This window comes from Myotis myotis, unplaced genomic scaffold (genome assembly GCF_014108235.1).
Source record: "Myotis myotis isolate mMyoMyo1 unplaced genomic scaffold, mMyoMyo1.p scaffold_m19_p_3, whole genome shotgun sequence".
Lineage (NCBI taxonomy): Eukaryota > Metazoa > Chordata > Mammalia > Chiroptera > Vespertilionidae > Myotis > Myotis myotis.
Window position 1 is genome coordinate 112448739 of NW_023416335.1, and position 26005 is coordinate 112474743.

At 40.6% G+C, this 26005-nt stretch overlaps 1 pseudogene; it reads left to right on the top strand.

The window, feature by feature from the left end:
- The first annotated feature begins 19672 nt into the window (after nucleotides 1-19672).
- LOC118651495 lies at nucleotides 19673-20428 on the top strand (annotated as a pseudogene).
- Nucleotides 20429-26005: the final 5577 nt, after the last annotated feature.

A 26005-nucleotide genomic window follows, 5' to 3' on the forward strand; every position in this document is an offset into this window, starting at 1 on the left:
GAGCTCCAGTTCTGGGCGAGTCTCTAGGGACCCAGACTCAAACGGGAGAAGTGGGACTGTCTGGCATCGGTCGGAACTCGAGGGCAGCTTTCTCTCCGAGGTTTGCAGCGGTTGCTGGGACTCTGAGAAGCAGAGCCTCTGGGGATGGGACTGAGAGCAGCCATAACTGCTCCCTCCACCCGCCCTGTTGACCCCGTGCAACCCTCCCCGCCCAAGCCCTGCACAGAGCCATTTGCCAGATAGCCTCAGGCAAAGGCTAGATTAGCACCTCCCCAGAGGACAGAAGTTTTCCCACTGCAGACAAAGCTGACTCTCACAGCCAGTTGGCCTGGAGGTCAAATCCCCCCAGTATTAACTACAACAATCAAGGCTTAACTACAACAAGAATGCGCACAAAGACCACTAGGGGGTGCACCAAGAAAGCATAAAAAATGCAGAGACAAAAAAACAGGACAAAACTGTCAATGGCGGGTATTGAGTTCAGAACCACACTTTTAAGGTCTCTCAAGAACTGTGTAGAAGCCACCGATAAACTTATTGAGATTGACAAGAAATCTAATGAGACCCTCGATGTTGTGATAAAGAACCAACTAGAAATTAAGCATACACGGACTGAAATAAAGAATATTATGCAGACTCACAACAGCAGACCAGAGGAGAGCAAGAATCAAGTCAAAGATTTGAAATGCGAAGAAGCAAAAAACATCCAACCAGAAAAGCAAAATGAAAAAAGAATGCGAAAATACGAAGACAGTGTAAGGAGCCTCTGGGACAGCTTCAAGCGTACCAACATCAGAATTATAGGAGTGCCAGAAGATGAGAGAGAGCAAGATATTGAAAACCTATTTGAAGAAATAATGACAGAAAACTTCCCCTTCGTGGTGAAAGAAATAGACTTACAACTCCAGGAAGCGCGGAGAACCCCAAACAAAAGGAATCCAAAGAGGACCACACCAAGACACATCATAATTAAAATGCCAAGAGCAAAAGACAAAGAGAGAATCTTAAAAGCAGCAAGAGAAATAAACTCAGTTACCTACAAGGGAATACCCATACGACTGTCAGCTGATTTCTCAACAGAAACTTTGCAGGCCAGAAGGGAGTGGCAAGAAATATTCAAAGTGATGAATGCCAAGAACCTACAACCAAGATTAATTTATCCAGCAAAGCTATCATTCAGAATTGAAGGTCAGATAAAGAGCTTCACAGATAAGGAAAAGCTAAAGGAGTTCATCACCACCAAACCGGTATTATATGAAATGCTGAAAGGTATCCTTTAAGAAGAGGAAGAAGAAGAAAAAGGTAAAGATACAAATTATGAACAACAAATATGCATCTATCAACAAGGGAATCTAAGAATCAAGTGAATAAATAATCTGATGAACAGAATGAACTGTTGATATAATAGAATCAGGGACATAGAAAGGGAATGGACTGACTATTCTTGGGGGGGTGGGGAGGGGTGTGGGAGATGCGGGAAGAGACTGGACAAAAATCGTGCACCTCTGGATGAGGACAGTGGGTGGGGAGTGAGGGCAGAGGGTGGGGTAGGAACTGGAAGGAGGGGAGTTATGGGGGGAAAAAAGAGGAACAAATGTAATAATCTGAACAATAAAGATTTAATAAAACAAAAAAAACCCAAAAAACAAAAACAAAAATAAAACAAACAAAAAAAAGAATTCAGAGTAGTGATGATAAAGGTATTAAAACATTTCTGTGAGAACTGCAAGCAACTCAATGAGAATTAAGAGAAAATTAGGGAACTTAATGAGAGTTACACCAACATGAAAAGAGTGGTTGAAAGAATAAATAAGAATCGATTGGAAATGAGGAATGACATAGCTGAAATAAATAACATCTTGGAAGGATTAAATAGTATACTACAAGAAGCTGAGGACCAAATCAGTGAATTAGAAGACAATGTGAAAAAACAACAACAAACATTCAAGAGCAGCAAATGGGAAAAAAAAAATTAAAAAGCAAGAGGAGAATTTAGGGAGTTTTGGAACAACATGAAAGGTAACCACATTCTCATCATAGAGGTACCAGGAGGAGAAGAATACAAGCAAGAAATGGAGAACCTGTTTTGAGAAGTAATGGCAGAAAAATTTCTCTAACCTGGTGAAGGAAAAAGTCACTCAAGTTCAGGAAATAAATAGAGTCCCAGCCATGACGAACCCCAAAAGACCCACATCTAGGCACATATTAATGAAAATAGCAAACATTAAAGACAAAGAAATAATCTTAAAGGCTGCAAGAGAGAGAGAGAAAGTTACCTGCAAGGGACTTCCCATTAGACTGTCATCTGACTTCTCAATAGAAACTCTTCAGACCAAAAGGCAATGCCACTAAAGAATACAAAGTAATGAAAACCAAGGGACTGAACTCAAGACTACTCTATCCAGCAAGGCTATCATTCAAACTTAGAGGTGAAATAAAGAGCTTTACAGACAAAAGTAGGCTAAAAGAGTATAGTACCACCAAACCAGCACTGTAAGAAATGCAAAGGGACTGTTGTAAGAAGAAAAAATAGAGAGAAAGGGAACACAGTCATAAAGAATAAGAATAGACACTTTTTGAAAGAGGACATACATAAGGGTGAGGGACCTATGAAAACATGCTCAAAGTCACTAATCATCCAAGGGATGCAAATCAAAATGACAACGAGGTATCACCTCACACCTGTCAGAATGGCTATCATCAAAAAATCAACAAATGACAAATGCTGGTGAGGATGCAGAGAAAAAGGAACCCTCATTCACTGCTGATGGGACTGCAAACTGGTGCAAACACTGTGGAGAACAGTATGGAGTTTCCTCAAAAAACTAAAAATGGAACTTCCATTTGACCCAGTGATCCCACTTCTAGGAATACATCCCAAGAAACAAGAAACACCAAGCAGAAAGGATATATGCATCCCTATGTTCATAGCAGCACAATTTACAATAGCTAAGATTTGGAATCAGCCTAAGTGCCCATCAGCAGATGAATGGATTAAAAACTTTGGCACATCTACACAATGGAATACTATGCTGCTGTAAAAAGGAAGGAACTCCTACCATTTGCAACAGCATGGATGGAGCTGGAGAGCGTTATGCTAAGTGAAATAAGTCAGTCAGAGAAAGATAAATATCACATGCTCTCAATCATTTGTGGATTATAATGAATAACATAAACTGATGAACAAAAACAGATGTAGAGACAGAGAAGCATCTATCAGATGCTCAAAACTCAGAGGGAAGCTAGGGGAGGTTGGGGGTGAGAGGGAGATATTAAACAAAGGACTTGTATGCATGCATATAAGGATAAGTGATGGATGTGGACTACTGGGGTGAGGGTGAGGGCATGATTGGGGGGATGAGGGGACTTTGGGGGGATAAGGACACATTTGTAATATCTTAATCAATAAAGGAAGAAAAAAAGAATAAGAATGGCAATAAATAAGTACCCATCAATAGTAACCTCAATTATAAATGGCTTAAATGGTAGCTGAATGGACACAAAAACATGACCAAACATGTGCTGTCTAGAAGAGACCAACCTGAGAACAAAAGACACACAGAGTGAAAGTGAAGGGATGGAAAAAAATATTTTCCAGGCAAATGGAAATTTAAAAAAGGCTGGATAGCAATATTCATATCTGAAAAAAAAATAGAATTCAAAGTGAAGGACATAACAAGGGCCATTGAAGGCGACTTCATAATACTAAAGGGATCAATAAAACAAGAGGATATGCACTGATAAACACATATGATCCTAACATAGGAGCATCCAAGTATATAAAAACTTATGGAGGATATCAAGGGAGAGGTTAATAGCAATACAATCACAGTAGGGGACTTTAATACCCCACTGACATCACTGGATAAATCTTCTAGACAAAAAAATCAGCAAAGAAACATCAATCTTAAATGACTCACTAGATAAGATGGAATTAATTGACATCTTCAGAAAATTTCACCCCAAAGCTACAGAACGTAAATTCTTCTCAAGTGCACATGGGACATTTTCAAAAACAGACTACATCTTAGGACACAAACTCAGTCTCCACAAGTACAAGAAGATTGAAATCATATCAAGCATCTTCTCAGATCACAATGGCATGAAACTAGAAACCAACTATAATAAAACACTCAAAAACATTCAAACACATGCAGGCTCAATAACATGCAATTAAACAATGAATGGGTTACCAAAGAGATCAAAGAAGAAATAAAAAACATCCTGGAAACAAATGAAAATGAACATACAACAAACCAAAATCTTTAGGACATAGTGAAAGCAGTCCTGAGAGAGAAGTTCATAGCATCACAGGCCTCAAAAAAACAAGAAAAACTTTTCATAAGTTATCTAACCCTACCACTTAAAGAATTAGAAAGAGAACAACAAGAAAAGCCCAGAGTAAGTGGAAGGAAGGAAATAATAAAGATCAGAACATTAATAAATGACAACCAGACTGAAAAAAACAATAAAAAGGTCAATAAAACCAAGAGCTGGTTCTTTGAAAAGATAAAAAATATTGATGGCCCTCTAGCTAGACTCATCAAGAAACAAAGAGAGGACCCAGACGTGAGTGGCACGCTCTTGTCCAGGGAGCATCAGCCCTGTGAGCAACCTGCCTCGAGCCTAAGAGCAGCAGCCTCATGTGGCCTGCCCCTGTCCAAGGAGCAGCAGCTGTGTGAGCAGCCCTCTTCCCCGTCCAAAGAGCAGCAACCACACGAGCAGTCCAACCTGTCCAAGGAGCAGCAGCCGCACGAACAGTCTTCCTATGTCTGAGGAGAGGCAGCCCTGCGTGGCCTGCCCACATCCAAGGAGCAGCAGCTGCACACAGCCCACACCCTGCATTAGTCTGAGGAGCAGCAGCTGCACAAGCATCTTGCCCTTGCCCAAGCAGCAGCAGCCGCACGAGCAGCCTGCCCAATCCGAGGAACAGCAGCTGTGTGAGCAGCCTGCCCCCATCCAAGGAGCAGCAGTTCTTCAAGCGGCCCAGCCCCATTCAAGGAGCAGTGGCAGCCCACCCCGGTCGGTCTGAGGACCAGCAACTACACGAGCAGACCTCCCACATCCGAGGAGTGGTAGCTCTATGCAGCATGCACCGGTCTGAGGAGCAGAGCCAAAACAGCCTGCACCTGTCCGACGAGCAGCAGCCAGTCCTAGGAGCAGTAGCCCCACAAGCAGCCCAACACATCAGAGGAACAAAAGCAGCATGCAACCAGCCCCCATTCAAGGATCAACAGCCTCATGAGCAGTCCACCCCAGTTCAAGGAGTAGCAGCTGCATGTGTAGCCTGCCCCATCCAAGGAACAGCAGCCTCGTGATCAGCACATCCTCTGTCTGAGGAACAGCAGCTGTGTGTGAAGCCTCTCCCCACCAGCCAGAGGAGCCACCACAGCGGTGAACAGCACCCACCACAGGAGCTCCTGCCAACTGAGGAGCAGCTGCTACAACAACTGCCAGAGGAGCAACCACAGCCCAAGGAGCCACTGCCACCCAAGGAGCAGCCCCTGAATGACTCAACATCTAGATATGTCGGTGAGATCAAATATGGGTAGACAAAGAAATCCCCAAAGGAAAGAAAAGGAGGACTCACCAGAAAGGCAGCTAAATGAAACCGAGGCATGCATGCAGCATGACAGAAAAAGAATTCAGATTAAGGGTCCTAGAATGCATAAACCAGATGGAGGGAAAAATCAACAACTTATGCAAGAAGCAAGAAGAAACAGATGAAAAAAATCAATAAATTATGTAAGAAGCAAGAAGAAATGAAGAGTGATATAGCTGCAATAAAAAACACCATTGAAAGTTTCAACAATAGACTAGGAGAAGTGGAGGACCAAATTAGCAAATTAGAAGACAGGGAAACAAAACACACCCAAACTGAACTGCAATTGGAGAAAAAAAATTAAAAGATAGGAGGAGAGCCTAAGGGAGATATGGGACAACATGAAATGAAACAACATACGAATAATAGGGGTGCCAGAACAACAGAAAGAGGAACACGACTTAGAAAACCTATTTGAAGAAATAATATCAGAAGACTTCCCTGAGGTGAGGAAGAAAAAAGTCACACAAGCCCAGAGAGTCCCAAACAAGGTGAACCCAAAAAGACCCACACCAAGACACATCATAATTAACATGGCAAATGTTCAGGACAAAGAGAGAATCTTGCAGGCTGCAAGAGAGAGACGGAAAGTTACATACAAGGGATCTCCCATGAGATTATCAAATGATTTCTCAACAGAAACACATCAGGCCAGAAAAGAATGGATGGAAATTTACAAAGTGATGCAAAGCAAAGGACTGAATCCAAGAATACTCTATCCAGCAAGGCTATCATTCAAAATTGAAGGGGAAATAAGAAGATTCACAGACAAAAAAGGGCTAAGGGAGTTTATCACCATCAAGCCACCAATGCAAGAAATGCTAAAGGGACTGGTGTAAAAAAGAAGAAATATAAAGCTCAGAAAGAAAACAGCTACAAAAAATAGAAATGGCTACAAACAAGTACCTTTCAATAATAACTTTAAACGTAAACGGACTAAATGCTCCAATCAAAAGACATCGAGTGGCTGAATGTATAAAAAAAACATGACCCATACATTTACTGTCTACAAGAGACCCACCTCAGAAGAAGGGACTCACACAGACAGAAAGTGAAGGGATGGAAAAATATCTTTCAGGCAAATGGAAATGAAAAAAAAAAAGCTGGGGTAGCAATACTTATATCGGACAAAATAGACCTCAAAGTGAAGGCCATAACAAGACATAAGAAAGGCCACTTCATAATACTAAAGGGATCAATACAACAAGAGGATATAATCCTGATAAACATATATGCACCCAATGCAGGAGCACCCACATACATAAAAAAAACTCCTGGAAGATATCAAAGGAGAGATTGACAACAATACAATCATAGTAGGGGACTTTAATACACCACTGACATCACTGGATAAATCCTCTAGACAAAAAATCGGCAAAGAAACAGCAACCCTAAATGACTCACGAGATCAGATGGACCTAATTGACATCTTCAGAACATTTCATGCCAAAGCCATGGAATATACGCGTTCTTCTCAAGTGCTCATGGGACATTTTCAAAAGGAGACCACATATTGGGTCACAAACAAAGTCTCCCCAAATTCAAGAAGATTGAAATCATACCAAGCATCTTCTCAGACCACAAAGGCATAATATTAGAAATAAACTACAATAAAAACAACTCAAAATACTCAAACACTTGGAAGCTGAATAACATGTTATGAAATATTGATTGGGTTACCAATGAGATCAAAGAAGAAATTAAAAACATCCTGGAAACTAATGACAATGAAAACACAACAATCCAAAACCTTTGGGACGCAATGAAAGCAGTCCTGAGAGGGAAGTTTATAGCTCTACAGGCCTATCTCAACAAATAAGAAAAAATGGTAGTAAATCATCTAAATCTACAGCTCAAAGAATTAGAAAGAGAGCAACAAGAAAAGCCCAGAGTGAGCAGAAGGAAGGAGATAATAAAGATTAGAGCAGAAATATATGACATAGAGACCAAAAAAACAATACATAAAATCAATGAAACCAAGGGCTGGTTCTTTGAAAGGATAAACAAGATTGATGAACCTCTAGCCAGGCTCAACAAGAAGCAAAGAGAGAGGACCCAAATAAACAAAATCAGAAATGATAGAGGCGAAATAACAACAGACCCTACAGAAATACAAATGATTGTTAAAAAATACTATGGACAGCTCTACTCCAACAAACTAGAAAACCTGGAGGAAATGGACATATTCCTAGAAAAATACAACATACCAAAACTCAATCAGGAAGAATCTAAAAATCTCAACAGGCCAGTAACTATGGAAGAAATTGAAGCAGTCATCAAAAAGCTTCCATCAAACAAAAACCCAGGACCAAACGGCTTCACAGGGGAGTTTTACCAAACATTCAAGGAAGAACTAAAACCTATCCTCCTCAGACTACTACAAAAAATTCAAGAGGAAGGAACACTTCCAAGCTCATTCTATGAAGCCAGCATCACTCTAATACCAAATCCAGGGAAAGACAACACAATGAAAGAGAATTACAGGCCAATATCCCTCATGAACATAGATGCCAAAACCTCAACAAAATTCTAGCAAATTGAATCCAGCAGTACATCAGAAAGATCATGCACCATGACCAAGTAGGATTTATCCCAGGGATGCAAGGATGGTACAATATCTGCAAATCAATAAACGTGATACATCACATAAACAAATTGAAAGAAAAAAAACCACATAGTCATATCAATTGATGCAGAAAAAGCGTTTGACAAAATTTAACACCCATTTTTGATAAAAACTCTCAGCAAGGTGGGAATAGAAGGATCATACCTCAACATAATAAAAGCTATATATGACAAACCCACAGCCAACATCATACTCAATGGTCAAAAACTAACCCCATTTCCCCTATGAACAGGATCAAGACAGGGATGCCCACTCTCACCACTCCTGTTCAACATAGTACTGGAAGTATTAGCCATTGCAATTAGACAAGAAGAAGGAATAAATGGCATCCAAATTGGAAAAGAAGAAGTAAAACTGTCTTTATTTGCAGATGACATGATATTATACATAAAAAACCCTAAAGACTCCATCAAAAAACTATTAGACTTAATAAATGAATTTGGCAATGTAACAGGATACAAAATTAATGCCAACAAGTCTATGTCATTTCTATACACCAATAGTGAACTTACAGAAAGAGAGACTAAAGAAACAATCCCATTTACCATCGCACCAAAAAAATTAAGCTACCTAAGAATAAACTTAACTAAAGAGGTAAAAGACTTCTACTCAGAAAACTACAGGATGTTGAAAAAAGAGATAAAGGAAGACATAAACAGATGGAAGAACACACCATGTTCTTGGATTGGTAGAATCAACATCAATAAAATGTCCATACTACCCAAAGCAATCTACAAATTCAATGCACTTCCCATTAAAATACCAACAGCATACTTCACAGATCTAAAACGAACTCTCCAAAAATTCATCTGGAATAAAAAAAGACCCCGAATAGCTGCAGCGATCCTGAGAAAGAACAAAGTAGGTGGGATCTCAATACCAGATATCAAGCTGTATTACAAAGCCACTGTTCTCAAAACTACCTGGTACTGGCACAAGAACAGACATATAGATCAATGGAATAGAATAGAGAGCCCAGAAATCGGCCCGAACCAATATGCTCAATTAATATTTGACAAAGGAAGCAGGAACATACAATGGAGCCAAGATAGTCTCTTCAATAAATGATGTTGGGAAAATTGGACAGATACATGCAAGAAAATGAAACTAGACCACCTACTTACACCATACACAAAAATAAACTCAAAATGGATAAAGGACTTAAATATATGACAAGAAACCATAAAAATACTAGAAGAATCCAAAGGCAACAAAATCTCAGACATATGCCGAAGCAATTTCTTCACTGATACAGCTCCTAGGGAATTGGAAACTAAAGAGAAAATAAACAAAGGGGACTACATCAAAATAAAAAGCTTCTGCACAGCAAAAGAAACCATCAACAAAACAACAAGAAAGCCCACTGCATGGGAGAACATATTTGCCAATGTTATCACTGATAAGGGTTTAATCTCCAACATTTATAGGGAACTCAAACAACTTAACAGAAGGAACATAAACAATCCAATCAAAAAATGGGCAAAGAACCTAAATAGACACCTTTCAAAAGAGGACATTCAGAAAGCCAAGAGATATATGAAAACATGCTCAAAGTCACTAATCATCCAAGAGATGCAAATCAAAACAACAATGAGGTACCATCTCACACCTGTCAGAATGGCTATCATCAACAAATCAACAAACGACAAGTGCTGGAGAGGATGTGGAGAAAAAGGAACACTCGTGCACTGCTGGTGGGAATGCAGACTGGTGCAGCCACTATGGAAGACAGTATGGAGTTTCCTCAAAAAACTAAAAATGATTTGACTCCATGATCCCACTTCTAGGAATATATCCCAAGAAAACAGAAACACCAATCAGAAAGGATATATGCACCCATATGTTCATAGCAGCACAATTCACCATAGCTAAGATCTGGAAATAGCCTAAGTGCCCATCAGTAGATGATTGGATAAGAAAAGTGTGTACATCTGCACGATGGAATACTATGCTGCTGTAAAAAAGAAGGAATTCTTACCATTTGCAACAGCATGTATGGAACTGGAGAACATTATGCTAAGTGAAATAAGCCAGTCAATGAAAGAAAAATACCACATGATCTCACTCATTTATGGATAATAAAGACCATCATAAAATTATGAACAAAAATAGATACAGAGGCAGAGCAGACTTGAGCAGACTGTCAAAGTACAGTGGGAAGGCCAGGGAGGGTTGGGCGGCAGGAGGGGGGTGGTGAGAGATCAACCGAAGGACTTATATGCATGCATATAAGCATAACCAATGGACATAAGACACTGAGCGGTAGGGGAGGCCAGGGATTGTCAAGGGCGGGGAAAAAAAGGAGACATATATAATACTCTTTGTAATAATTTAAGCAATAAAACAATAAAAAAAAAGAATAAAAAAAAAGAAAGGACCCAAATAAACAAAATCAGAAACTAAAGGGGTGAAGTAATAACTGACCCCATGGAAACACAAAGGATCATAAAAAAAAAAAATGCTATGAACAACTTTATTCCAACAAACTCAACAAGATGAAATGGACATATTCCTGAAAAAATACGATCTTCCAAAACTGAATCAGGAAAAATAAGAAATCCTGAATAAGACAATAACAACTGATGAAATAGAGCAGCGATCAAAAATCTCCTGGTGAAAAGCCCTGGTATGGATGGCTTCACACAGTTTTACCAAATATTCAAAGAAGAACTAACACCTAACCTTCTCACACTATTCCAAAAAAATTCATTCAAGAGAAAAGAATACTTCCAAGATCTTTCTATAAGGATTGCACTACTCTAATTCCAAAACCAGATAAAGACATGACAAAGAAAGAATTACAAGCCAATTTTCCTGATGAACATAGATGCTAAAATCCTCAACAAAATATTAGCAAATTGGATACAGTAACACATTAAATAGATCATACACCACAATCAAGTGGGATTTATTCTGGGGATGCAAGGCTGGTATAATATTTGCAAATAAATAAATGTGATACATCACATAAACATATTGCAAGACAATAATCACTAATCATATCAACAGATGCAGAAAAAGTATTCAACAAAATCCAACACCCATTTTTGATAAAAACTCTCAGCAAAGTTGGAATAGAAGGATCATACCTCAACATAATAAAAGCCATTTATGACAAACATACAGTCAACATTATACTCAATGGGCAGAAGCTAAAAACATTTTCTCTAAGGATAGGAACAAGACAAGGATGTCCACATTCACCACTCTTGTTCAACATCATACTGGAAGTCCTAGCCATAGCAATCAGACAAGAAGAAAAATAAAAGACATTCAAATTGGAAAGGAGGAAGTAAAACTATCATTATTCACAAATGACACGATATTTTACATAGAACACCCTAAAAACTCCATCAAAAAACTACTAGATTTAATAAATAAATTCAGCAATGTAGCAGTATACAAAATTAACACCCAGAAATCTATGGTGGACTCTCATAGCCAGTTAGCCTGGAGGTCAAATCATCCCTGGTATTGCCGACAATAATCAAGGCTTAATTACAACAAGACTGCGCACAAAGACCACTAGGGGGTGCACCAAGAAAAGATAAAAAAAATGCGGAGACAAAGAAACAGGATGAAAATGTCAGAAATGGAAGATATAGAGCTCAAAACCACACTTTTAAGGTCTCTCAAGAGCTGTCTAGAAGCTGCCGATAAACTTAGTAAGGCCCTCGAAAAGATTGGTGAGACCGCTGATAAATGTAGTGAGATCCTCAAGAAATCTAATGAGACCCTCGATGTTGTGATAAAGAACCAACTAGAAATTAAGCATACACTGACTGAAATAAAGAATATTATACAGACACCCAACAGCAGACCAGAGGAGCACAAGAATCAAGTCAAAGATTTGAAACGTGAAGAAGCAAAAAACACCCAACTGGAAAAGCAAAATGAAAAAAGAATCCGAAAATACGAAGACAGTGTAAGGAGCCTCTGGGACAGCTTCAAGCATACCAACATCAGAATTATAGGGGTACCAGAAGATGAGAGAGAACAAGATATTGAAAACCTATTTGAAGAAATAATGACAGAAAACTTCCCCCACCTGGTGAAAGAAATAGACTTACAGGTCCAGGAAGCACAGAGAACCCCAAACAAAAGGAATCCAAAGAGGACCACACCAAGACACATCATAATTAAAATGCCAAGAGCAAAAGACAAAGAGAGAATCTTAAAAGCAGCAAGAGAAAGAAATCCAGTTACCTACAAGGGAATACCCATCCGACTGGCAGCTGATTTCTCAACAGAAACTTTGCAGACCAGGAGGGAGTGGCAAGAAATATTCAAAGTGATGAACACCAAGAACCTACAACCAAGATTACTTTATCCAGCAAAGCTATCATTCAGAACTGAAGGTCAGATAAAGAGCTTCACAGATAAGGAAAAGCTAAAGGAGTTCATCACCACCAAACCAGTATTATATGAAATGCTGAAAGGTATCCTTTAAGAAGAGGAAGAAGAAGAAAAAGGTAAAGATACAAATTATGAACAACAAATATGCATCTATCAACAAGGGAATCTAAGAATCAAGTGAATAAATAATCTGGTGATCATAATAGAATCAGGGACATAGAAAGGGAGTGGACTGACTATTCTTGAGGGGGAAAAGGGTGTGGGAGATGTGGGAAGAGACTGGACAAAAATTGTGCACGTATGGATGAGGACAGTGGGTGGGGAGTGAGGGCGGAGGGTGGGGCGGGAACTGGGAGGAGGGGAGTTATGGGGGGAAAAAAGAGGAACAAATGTAATAATCTGAACAATAAAGATTTAATTTTAAAAAAAAGAAATCTATGGCATTTTTATACACCAATAGTGAACTCTCAGAAAGATAAACTTTAAAAAAAATGCCATTTACCATTGCAACAACAACAAAAAATAAGACACTAAAGAATAAACTTAACCAAGGAAGTAAAAGACCTGTACTTGGAAAACTACAGGACGTTGAAAAAAGAGCTAGAGGAAGATATAAACAAGTAGAAGAATATACCATGTTCATAGATTGGTAGAATCAACATATTAAAATGTCCATTCTACCCAAAGGAATCTATAGGTTCAGTGCACTCCCTATTAAATTTCCAATGGCATATTTCACAGATCTAGAAAAAATATTCCAAAAATTTACATGGAACCAAAAAAGACCCTAAATAGCAACAGCAATCTTGTGAAAGAAGAACAAAGTTGGAGGATTCACAATACCAGATATCAAGTTGTACTATAAAGCCCCACTGTAATCAAAAAGCCTGCTACTGGCACAAGAACAGGCATATAGATCAATGGAGCAGAACAGAGAACCCAGAAATTAACCCAAGCCATTAAACTCAATTAACATTTAAGAAAGGAGGCAAGAGCATACAATGGAGTAAGGACAGTCTCTTCAATAAATGATTTTGGGAATATTGGACAGGTACATGCAAAAAAAATGAAAGTAGACCACCAACTTACACCATACACAAGAATAAACTCAAAATGGATAAAAGACTTAAATGTGAGACGTGAAACCATAAAATTCTTTGAAGAAACCATATGCAGCAAAATCTCAGAAATCTCTCATAGCAATATGTTTACCGATACATTTAAGGTGAAGAAAACTGAGGAAAAAATAAACAAATGGGACTATATCAAAATAAAAAGCTTCTGCACAACAAAAGAAACCATCAGCAAAATGAAAAGGTAGCCCACTGCATGGGAGAACATATTTGCCAATGATACATCTAATAAGGGGTTAATTTCCAAAATATACAGGGAACTAATACCACTTAACAAAAGGAAGACCAACAACACAATTAAAAAAAAATAGGCAAAGGACCTAAGTGAAATACAGAAGGCCAAGAAAAAATGCTCATTCACTAATCATCAGAGATGCATATTAAAATGACAATGAGATATCACTTCATACCTGTCAGAATGGCTATCATCAACAAGTCAACAAATGACAAATGCTGGCGAGGATGTGGAGAAAAGGCAACCCTAGTACACTGCTGGTGGGAATACAGACTAGTGCAGCCACTGTGAAAAACAGTATGGAGTTTCCTCAAAAAATTAAATATGAAACTGACATTTGACCCAGTGATCTCACTTCTAAGAATATATCCCAAGAAACCCAAAACACCAATCAGAAAGGATATATGCACCCCTATGTTCATAGCACCACAATCCTATCTAATAATAGACAAACATGATAATTGACCATACCTTTTCTATGCCTCCCATTGGCTAATCAGTGCGATATGCAAATTAACTGCTAACAAAGATGGCGGCTAATTTGCATACTGCAGGCAGGGTGGGACAGTGCGAACTGCCAGTGCACCACCATCCAGGGCAGGCCAGCCACCTGGGACCCCATCAGTGGGTCCCAGGTGGCAAGGCAGGCCCACCCCAGAAGCCCCAGCAGCTACCTGATATGGCAGTAACTCTATCAGTGAGCACTCTGAAAGTCATGGCATAAATGCATCAATTAAAAGACAGATTATGAGGGTGAATCAAAAACAAAACCCACTTTAAATATAAAGACACATATAGATTAAAAGTAAATGAATTAAGCTGCAGCCTATTTTGCTCAGTGGATAGAGCATTCGCCCGTGGACTGAAGGGTCCCAGGTTCGATTCCAGTCAAGGGCATGTACCTCAGTTGCTGGCTTGATCCCCAGTCCCTATAAAAGCATGTGCAGGAGGCAACCAATCAATGTGTCTCTCCCTTTCCCTTCACACTCTCTAAAATTCAACGGAAACATATCCTTGGGTGAAGATTAACAAAAACAAAGTAAATGGATTAAGTAACATTAAAGAGATTATAAGAAAACTATATTCCAAATTTTGTTAGTTGTATAATGGTTATGTTTAAATTATTAACACCTAAGAAATTGGGTGAAGGGTACATATAATATGCTGTAGTATTTTATAGTGTTTTTTTTACATGTATGAGATTATTTCAAATTAAAATATTAAAAAATTAAAAATTAATAAAATATTAATTGAAATGTGTATGCATTACATGAAAAATCTCCTAATTGCTTCTAGCATAATTTATTAAATTGTGCTAAAATTTATAAGGGTTCAATTAAAAAAATATCTTAATTCTAAATGATATAATAGAAAATACATAATAGTGCAGTTATAAGCACTTATCTGAAAATAAAAATTCAAAGAAGTGAATTTAAAGAAGGGATTAGCCAAAGAAAATATATGCACAACCCATGGACACAGACAACAGTATGGTGATGGCCAGAGAGAAGTGGGGGGCAAGAGCTGGGTAGAGGGGGCAAAAGGGGGGAAATAGGGACATCCTATATAATAATAATAATAATAATAATAATAATAATAATAATAATAATAAAAGGCTAATATGCAAATTGACTGAACGGCAGAATGACCAGTTGCTATGATGCGCACTGGCCACCAGGGGGCAGACGCTCAATGCAGGAGCTGCCCCCTGGTGGTCAGTGCACTTCTATATGGGGAGTGCCATTCAGCCAGAAGCTGGCTCATGGCTGGCCAGCGCAGTGGTGGTGGCAGGAGCCTCTCCCACCTCTGTGGCAGCACTAAGAATGTCCAACTAATGGTTTAGACGCGATCCTTTGGGGGCCTAAGCCTTTAGTCGGACATCCCCCGAGGGCTTCCTAGCTGCCAGAAGGATGTCTGACTGCAAGCTTAGTCCTGATCCCCCGGGGGAGTGGGCATAAGTCGACAGGTGGACATCCCCCAGGGGTCCTGGACTGTGAATGGGTGCAGGCCGGGCTGAGGGCCCTCCCTCCCAAGTGCACAAATTTTTGTGCACCGGGCCTCTAGTTTATAATAACTAAGATTTAGAAATGGTCCAAGTGCCCATCAGTAGATGAGTGTATAAAATAGCTGTGGTACATTTACAGCAGGAATAACTATGCGGCTGTAAAAAAAAAAAAATAACAACATTTTCAAGAGCATAGATAGATCTGGAGAGTATTATTCTAAGCTAAATAAGCCAGTTAGAAAAAGACAAGTGTCACATAAGCTCACTTATATGTGTAATCTAATGAACAAAACCAAACTGTTGAACAAAATACATCTAGAGACATGGAAGCATGGAACAGTCTGTTGAACCACAGAGGGAAGCCAGGGGAGGGTGGCGGGAGGGGAAGAGATCAACCAAAGAACTTGCATGCATGTATGCATAACCAATGGACACAGGCACTAGGGTGAAGGCCTGGGGTGGAAGGTGGGAGTGGCTAGATGAGCTCAATGAGAGGAAAAAAGGCACAGATGTAATACTTTCAACAATAAAGATTAAAACAAAAAAATAAAATAAAACTTATCACTCTTTTTACCATCCCATCTCTATTCTTTGATTTATTTATTTATTTAACAAATATTTATTACATCTGGTTGACAAATAATGTAAAAAACCCTGAAAAGAGAACTTTAAAACATGTCCATACCTTCTGTCCTCACGTAACTTTTCTACTTAACCATGTTTAACCTAGGGCAATGCCTTCATGGTTTCTATTTTCCTTTTTGTATTTCTTTTGTTTCGAATTAAATTTATTGGGGTGACATGGGTTAATAAGTTTATCTAGATTTCAAGTGTACAATTCTATGATACATCTTCTGTGTATTGATTGCATTGTGTGCCCAACACCCAAGATCAAATTTTCTTTCATCACCTAATATTTGACACCCTCTGTCCTTCCTTCTGGTAACTATCATTCTGCTGCTTATGTCTATGAGGGTTTTTGCTTTAATTATTATTATTTTTTATTTGTTGCTTTCAGTTTTATATCCCACATCTGAGTGAAAACATAGGCTTTTAACTTTTCTGTCTGACTTGTTTTGTTTAGCATAATATTCGCAAGATCCATTTATGTTGTTGAAATAAATTTCTGAATATCCCTGTTGTAAAAATGAAGCTGGATACTGTGATTTGTAAACTGTTAAGTTGTATACTAATGTATCATCAATAAACTCTATCAGTTAGAATACAAGTAACAGAGAGCTTTACTAAAAATGGCTTAAACCATTAGGGATTTTGTTAGGTCAAGTAACCAACAGTGCTAGAGGTAATGCTCACTTCAGGCAAAGCTTGACTTAGTAGCTCAACAATGTCACTGAGAATCCAATTTCTTTCTAGCTCTTCACTTTGCCCTTTTCGGTGTCACCTTATAAGGCTTACTCCCCTTAAGGTTCCCTCTGGCTTCCAGCAGCTATTTCCTCATTCTAGTCCAGAAGAGAAGAGGCAACATCCCTGCCCAGCCTTTCCAAGGAAAGTCTGAAGATTCATTCTGATTGGCCCTCCTTGTATCATTTTTGCCCACTTCTGCATTTATTTGAATCCCTGCTTTTAATTATTTTGTGTATACACGCAGAAGTCCAATTGCTGGATCTTGTGGTAATTCTGTTTAATTTTTTGAGAAACTGCCATACTGCTTTCCACAGTGGCTGCACCATTTTATATTCCCACCAGCAGTGAACAAGGGTACCAGTTTCTCCACATTCTCACCAACACTTGCTATTCTCTCATTTGTCAAGAGATTTTTGTTTTTCTTACAACAGCCACCCAAATGGGTGTGAAGTAGCATTTCATTGTAGTTTTGATTTGCATTTCACTAATGACTAGTGATGTTGAGCACCTTTTTGTGTGCATGTTGGCCTTTTGTATATCTTCTCTGAAGAAGTGTCTATTCAAGTTCTTTGCACAATTTTTACTGGGGTTGTTTGTTTTTGAATTGTTTTCTAATTATAAGAGTTCTTTGTGTATTCTGGATATTAACCCCTCATCAGATATGTGATTTGCAATCTCACTTCTTAGGTTGCCTTTCACTCTGATGGTGTCCTTTGATGCCCATGAAACCCTCTCTTCAAGGCATCCAGCTTCTTCTCTCAGGCTCCCCTGGACTGCCCCTGTGACAGGATAGTAAGAAGCAGGGGAAATGCCTTGACAAATGGAATAAGGAAAACTGAGACAAAATAATTAAACAAGGCCAAATAATTTCAGCAATTCACAGCCAGCAAATGAACCACAAGATTTTGTCTTCCCTAACCAAGAATACTTAAGAGAAAATGGTTTACATATTTCATAATGCCATGGGGTAGACTGGCCTCAGTTAGGTCCTAGTCCCTCCTAGATGACATTCTTTGAAAATAAAACTAACCAAATAGTAACCCTAACTCCCCTATGTGCACATTTTGATGAATCAACATATTGAAGGACACACCTGGAATGCTAATGAATATTGCTAAGACCCTCCTCAAGACCTTCCCTAGGATCCTCCCCCCAAGAATGATAAAAAGCCTCAAGACATAGGATCTATGGGCACACTCTCGCTAGAGTACACCCATGCCTCGAATCTCTTTCTCCTAAACTTTAAGGGTTCCCATAAGACTTGCAACTTGCAACCAGGGGAGCAGCAGGCAGTGGCAGCTCGTTCCAGGTTAACCCCCTGAAACTGTCTCCAAGGCCCCCTTTTTCTCTGACTTCTCAGTGAGCCAAAGCAGCCCAGCTTAGGCTCTCTCCTGTTGCTTCTTCTATCTTAAGCCCTTCCTTGTTTCACTGTTCCCAGCTTTAACAAGTATACTCTACTCACAATACACTCTCACAGAGCACACTCACACCTTGTATCTCTGCTCACTCCTAAATTCTAAGGGACCCCATGAGGCTCATAAACCCTTTGATCCTGTCTCTAAGGCCCCCCTTTTCTCTGAATTTTCAGTGAGCTAATAGCAGCTCCATCTAGGCTCTCTTCTGTTGCTTCTTGTATCCTAAGCCCTTCCTTCCTGTCACTGTCCACAGCTATAATACACATATTCTCAAAATCACCTGGGCTCATGTTATGAAATCTTTCCTGCACAAAGTCAAGAGCCCACATGCTACCTAGCAGCTGATTTGAGGCAGACCTGTGCCGGAAGCCGGTCCATCTTGCTGCTTGACACAGTCGCTACAGGAAAGAAACATCTGTACAGCATATGTTTCAAGGGACCTGGCGTATATGGCATACTGTTCTTAATATGTTTGCTCCCCTTCTTGGCGCTATGTGTTTTAACCAAGGTCACCTTTCCGAGAAAGGTTGCTTCCCCAGGTAAGGATTTTTCCCTGAAGTTAGGGAGGGAATAAAACCCCTTAACTAAGTGCCAGGCGGGTAGTTAATCACTTTAACTACAAATAATCACGCTTAAGCTACATAATCTTTACTCCCTGGAATGGAGATAGGAAACACCCTAACCTTTGGAATAGAAATTGATAGGATTAAAATCAACTGGTATAAATACAGATGTAACAAGACAATAAAACACAGAACCTGGAGCTCCCCTGCACTCCTGGCCTCCTCCCTTTCCCTGCCCTCTTGTGGGTCCTGCACTGTCCTCCCCTCTGCATTTCTCCTCAGGGTCCCGAGGACCAGCAACCCTCTGCTTCCATCGTCATAGTGGTTATGTCTTCTCTGCGCCGGAAGGAGAACCCGGGAACACTTGGAATTATGGCGGCGGTGGATATCCGAGATAATCTTCTAGGAATCTCTTAGGTTGACAGTACATGGATCCCCATTTTGAACAGTGGAAGTGTCCTAGATTACTTTTCAGAAAGAAGTAATCCTTTTTACGACAGAACGTGTAATAATGAAGTGGTCAAAATGCAGAGACTAAAATTAGAACACTTAAATCAGATGGTTGGAGTGGAATACATCCTTTTACATGCTCAAGAGCCCATTCTTTTTATCATCCGGAAGCAACAGCGGCAGTCCCCTACCCAAGTTATCCCACTGGCTGATTACTATATCATTGCTGGAGTGATCTACCAGGCACCAGACTTGGGACCAGTTATAAACTCTAGAGTGCTTACTGCGGTGCATGGCATTCAGACAGCTTTTGATGAAGCTATGTCATACTGTCGATATCATCCTTCCAAAGGGTATAGGTGGCACTTCAAAGATCATGAAGAGCAAGAAAAAGTTAAACCTAAAATCAAAAGGAAAGAAGAACCAAGCTCTATTTTCCAGAGGCAATGTGTGGATGCTTTACTCCTAGACCTCAGACAAAAATTTCCACCCAAATTTATGCAGCAAAAGTTTGGAGAAAAGCCTGTCCCAGTGGATCAGACAAAGAAAGAGGCAGAACCTACACCAGAAACTGTGAAGTCTGATGAGAAGGAGACCACAAAGAACATCCAACAGACAGTGAGCACTAAAGGTCCCCCTGAAAAACGAAAGAGACTTCAGTGAGTATTGGACAAGAGAAGCTTGTAAGACTTCTTGTCCATTATTATACCTCATACTGTGACAGGCTCTTGAACTATGAAATTCTTTGTCACAACTCTCATTTGTATAGAATGTGCTTGCTTTTTATGCTCTTTAAGAAAGGATATAAGGACCCTCATGCTTTTGAGATGGATATTTGTATGTATCTTTTGTAACCTTTCCCCTACGGACTTGAGCAACCTCCTCACTCACATGTGTACTGCCTTCATATGTTTGAAACCAAATTAAAGTATTTAGAAAAAACAAACAAACAAACAAAAAACCCAGAACCTGGCTAGGCTGCTGATCAACTGAACGCTGTCTCCATGTCATTTCTTCTTCTCCGACTCTGTCCACACCTTTGGGAACCCCTGGACCTGCTGGGGTTGGACACCAACAGACCTGCAGTAGGCCCAGTCCCTGTCCAGTAAAACCTTCACAGGGTTCCTGGTGTTGATTCGTTGGCCCTGTATCCTGCTTCCTCCCAGGGTAGGCTCCATTTTGGCAGAGGATGGGAGAATGGTGGGTGCTTCAGCCCCACTCAGAAATGCCCTAAAGCCATCTCCTTCACATATGAAGCTGAAGACAACATCCTACCTAAAAATGAGGATTTGCTAATAGCTTTTTTTAAATCTAGAAATGGGTTGGTGACCTTATTTCAGAGATAGTTTTTGTTGTTTGATTTTTTAAAGAAAAAGCAGCACTGCCTGGGTGGCTCAGTTCGTTGGAGCATCATCGAGTACACCAAAAAGGTTGTGGGTTCTATTCCCAGTCAGGATGTGAACTGGAGGCAATCGGTTGATGTTTCTCTTTTACACCCATGTTTCTCTCTCTCTCTCTCTCTCTCTCTCTCTCTCTCTCTCTCTCTCTCTCTCTCCTTTCCTCTCCCTCCCTCTCCCTCCCCCACAAAAAATCAATAAAAAACATATCCTCTGATGAGGATTAGAAAAAAAGAAAAAGAAACATATTTTTTTTAAAATTTAGGGAATGTAGCAACTCCTCTATCCCAGCTTGAGGGCAAGGGCTCTGTTGAAGAGTGATTGGCAGCAGCTAAACCTGGAAAAAGGCAAATCTCCACCTGAGCCTGTAAGGGGAGATGGTGAGGTCAGTGCCTGGAAGCTCAGATCTGGAAACATACCTGTGGGCCCACGTCAGACCAGTCTGCTCGGAAGCCAGCCTCTGTAGGGGGAGTGCCTGGTACAGAGCAGAGAGTGGGCAGAGTAAGGAGACAGGCCACCTGTGTTAGCTTAACTGCTGTGATTTGGGGCTGTAACTCCCCTTCTCTGAGCTTCAGCTTTTTATATAGAAAATCAAATCAGTAATTGTTATAAAATCTTACTTTATTGTTACATGATTTACACAGTGCTTCATATGCATTATCCAATTTAACAAAATACTACAGAGCAAAGGACTTTAGAAAAAATAAAATGTTTAACATATGAAAGAAATTGTTTTCTTTCTTTGAAACCTGCCCTGGGTGGTTCCACTATTGTTTGGTTAAGAGAATTATACAAATTTGAGGCCTGGTTCTTTATCTTGTATAGACTGAGAGGCAATTAAACAATTATTCATGTCAGAATCTGAGGTAAGAAGGCTGCTTCAAAGGGTCCACTTGACAAAGTGAAAAGCAGTTGAGTAGAAACAGAGAGCACTACATAATTTCCTTCTGGAATATCCACACCATATGGCCCAAAGCAAGAATTTCAACTCAGCTGTGAAGAGAAAGAGACATAGAGAAAAACATTCGTGTTTTTGCTCTGATTTTTCTCAGCCATATTATGGAGGGCCTTTGGAGGCCACACATTGCTTTAAAGAGAAACCAACCCAGACCCTCTGAGGAAGATGGTTTTTCTCTGTGGGTAGAGATCATTCAGTCACGAACCAGTATCTTTTCTAAGAGGAAGGTTCCAGCAACCAAAACTGGCCATAAAAAGGACATTAAACCTTAGCATTCTCCTCATTTCCAGTGCCAATAACAGAGACAACCCAAGGATACAGGGAAGATACCCAGCCCAGCAGTCAGGCCCAGGACTCCAGCTTTCCTGGCAGAAGAAAATGAAGTTAATAGCAAACACATCTACATGTAAACTAGCACCACTCCCACCCCAACCACTGCCACTTTTCACCCTTGCCTGTTCAATAAACCCAAACCCCAATGGCCCCTTAGCCTTTGACCTTTCTTGCAGGGCTCTTGTCCTTCAGTGCCCAGGTGGAAACCCTTCCCAGGCTGTCCTGTGGAGATGAGTGGCCTGTCACCCACTCGAATGTGTGGCTTTATAGAGCTGGGACCTTCCTGGATTAGCTCGACAAACAGTCCTGCCAACAAAAGGAATTTCAAAATAACTCTAATTTTTTACTCCTGTTCCCCAAAACCCTAGGAGTTCTCTGGACACAGCCCATAGCACACTGTACGGAAGTGTCCTCCCTGTCTCTGTCCAGCCCACCCCACAGTGTATCACTCCACCCTGAATTTGTCCAAACACCCAGCCCCTCTCTTTCTGCACCTCTCCATGACTCTGGCCCCCTTCCGTCTTTAATGTTGTGTGTGTTCTGACCAAGTTTCTTCCTTTTTACAGGTCAGGATAGTGACTGGGCTTAGCTGTGACAGAGAGTTTGGAGGATGAGAGTTTGGAGGCTAGTGGTCACTGTTCCCACACAAGTGAAACCAACCCTTGAGTTCCTTCAGTTCCTTGGCTTCCTCCAAGCCACAACCAGGGAGTAGTGACAACCTCAAAGCCTGAGCTGCCACCCAGACGTCAGGGTGTAATGGCAGCACAGAGAAAAGCCTATTTTAAAATATCTGGAGAACATTAAAGAAAGTTCTCTTTATGACATCCCCACCTCCACTGCAGCCTCTCCCTAGGCTGCCATTGAAATTCACTTTCTCCAGAGCAAAAGTGGCGACAGCCTCTGCCAGTGAGGAGTGCATTGCAAGCCCACTCCACAATAGGCTGTCCTCAGAAGGTCCTCCAGTCACCATACTCGGTGACACTCTGCCTGACACCTCTGAGAAGCACCATTGTGCTCACTTCAGAACTCGTCCTCACTGCATCCTCAGGAAGGGAAGGGCACAGCACTGAAGAGGGGTGGGGCAAAGTTGGGACTTCTTTCGGTAACTAAATTTAACCTTGGGTTCCAAGCACAGATATTACTATTTGAAAGTACATCTCAAATGAGTACTTAGTGTGCCTGGTAAACCTTGGTGTCATACATGGCTTTTAGCATTAGTCATCTCCCTGCTGGGAAAGAGAAGTCCAGAAATAAGGATGTTGCAGAACAAAACTGTGTGGTTCACCAAACCCCAGGGGAGAGGGTGGGGAAGCAGCAGTGCCCTGGTTAAAGGTCACAAAGCATTATTTCTACTTTAATATCAGAGTCTGAGTGAGGCTAAGATCAAAGTGAAAATTAACTGAGGACAACTGTGCCATGTGGGCTTTCTGAGAGAGCTTGCTGAAAGGGAATGCAGACCACCTTAGCTTTCCCTGAGCCATGATGAAGAAGGAATGGTGTGAATGGGGACGAACATAACAGATGGCAAGAAAATATGGTGGAATTCCCTTCTTTGAAGATTCCTGGAACAAGACAGACATACACATTAGGTGCAGGTACACCTGGAAGTGAGCAAACTTCTTCCCCCAGGACTATGATCCTGTACTGTGTGTGACCCCTGGTTCTCCAGGCCTACAGAGTCAGAATGACTCACTCTAGGAACACAGGATGCAATGACCATGTGCAAACAAACCCGTGGCTCTGAGTCCCCCCGTGGAAGGACCATGTGTGCTCTCACCTCTTCTCTCCTCGCAAAGTCTCTAGGAGGTCATGTGCTCTCCTTGGTGAATAATAAAGATTTCTTGTGTGGATCCAGCCTGGATCTTAATGGTATTAATTTTATACTATTTCTGTTGCTAGTGGTCACTGTCATATTGTCTGAGCCTGACCCTCTTCTAGCTGCTTGTGTTATCCATCCTTCCCAGTGCTCAGAGAGGGAAAATATGCTCTTCTCACCCAGTCCTTCTAATAAGAGGGACCATACTTTCTCAGGTTGTTGTTGAGTTTCCCTTAGTGGCACCAACCATGAATTTCCCCACAGTTGAAGGGAGTAGGAGGGCACCTTCTGCAGGACACCCAGTGCACTTCTTCTAACAACAATCACCCATGTTCCCAGATGGATGCCAGGAACACATCAGAGCTATACTGAGTACTTGCATCCACTGGACACCATGCTCAATGCTTCACATGTATTATCTCATTTGACCTTTGCTTCTACCCCATGAAATAAATACTATTCTTGTTCCTGTTCTACAGATGGGGACACAGATGTGCAGACACCGGTGGGGTGGCCTGGTCAGCTCTTCATGTTTCAGGTGACTTTTCACTGTGCTGCAGTGGCCAACCTCCTTTCATCATTCTGTCCTGCCAAGGGTCCACTGGATCAAAGCAATCATTCTCTAGTGGATAGCACTGGTGTGCCTGATGGGTAGGTAGACAATTGGCCTCACTACATGACATGTGCTGATAGCTCTGGATTTTCTTTTAGTTACAATGCAATTCAAAAATGTGAATAAATGCTCAAGAAATAGGAAATGCAGCCTGAACAATAACAAAAGCCAAGATACTGATATTTCATATGTCCATGCTCTGTTCTGTGAGGACTCATTCCTCATAAGAATCCTGGGCAGTAGGAACTATTATTATCCCTCTTTTATAGGCACAGAGAGGTTAAGTAACTTGCACAAGATTCCACAGCTCTTACATGGAGATGCCAGCATTCAAATCCAGCAACAGTGTGGTCTGTTCCTTAAAAATGTAAAATATAGAAAGGATTTCAATATTCTTGTATGTTTATTTCTTATCACAGTTTAGAAAACAATATGCCCAAAAGACCAGAATTAAAATAAGGCATGAGAAGTAGCTAAAACAAGGGGCTCACGTCCAATGACTACTTTGGAGCCCAGACTTTGTGTTTGGTCTCCTCTCTCAGTTTAGCAGTGAAAGTGTAATAAAATAAAAGCAGGCAAGTGCCCAAGGAGGACACAAACACAGCCCTGTAGGAGCTTAGGTGATAAGAACCTCCTGACCTGCTTCTATTTGCAGAAGGTGTTGAACAATCACTAGGATCTCTATGGATGGTGAAGGGGGAAATGAATAGGAACATTGTAAGCAGAAAAAGGACTTCGTGGTGGAAGGGTCCTGGGGTCCTGAAATAGTGAGTTATTGAAATCGAATGAACCAGGGAGGAACTAATGGATTATTCCAGGGAGAAAATACACTTAAATTTATGAGAGCAATCGGCAGGTAAAGTTTAGCAACATTCCCAGCACACATGGGGCCTTCAAAAGAACTCAGTGATGGCCCACTGGGCAGAAGAGTTCTATCCTGTCTGCCGGGATGTCCTGGTTTACACCTACTCTTGTGGCATCACATCCAGTTAATACCCTCTTCTACTCTCAAAAGGGTCCTCACACGAACAATAAATTATATGACTACCTTGTATCTGGCAGATTGAAAAAGCCAACAGACAGAACCTTCAGTGACACTTAGGCACTAAAGAAGTAGTGTTTTATTTATTTATTTATT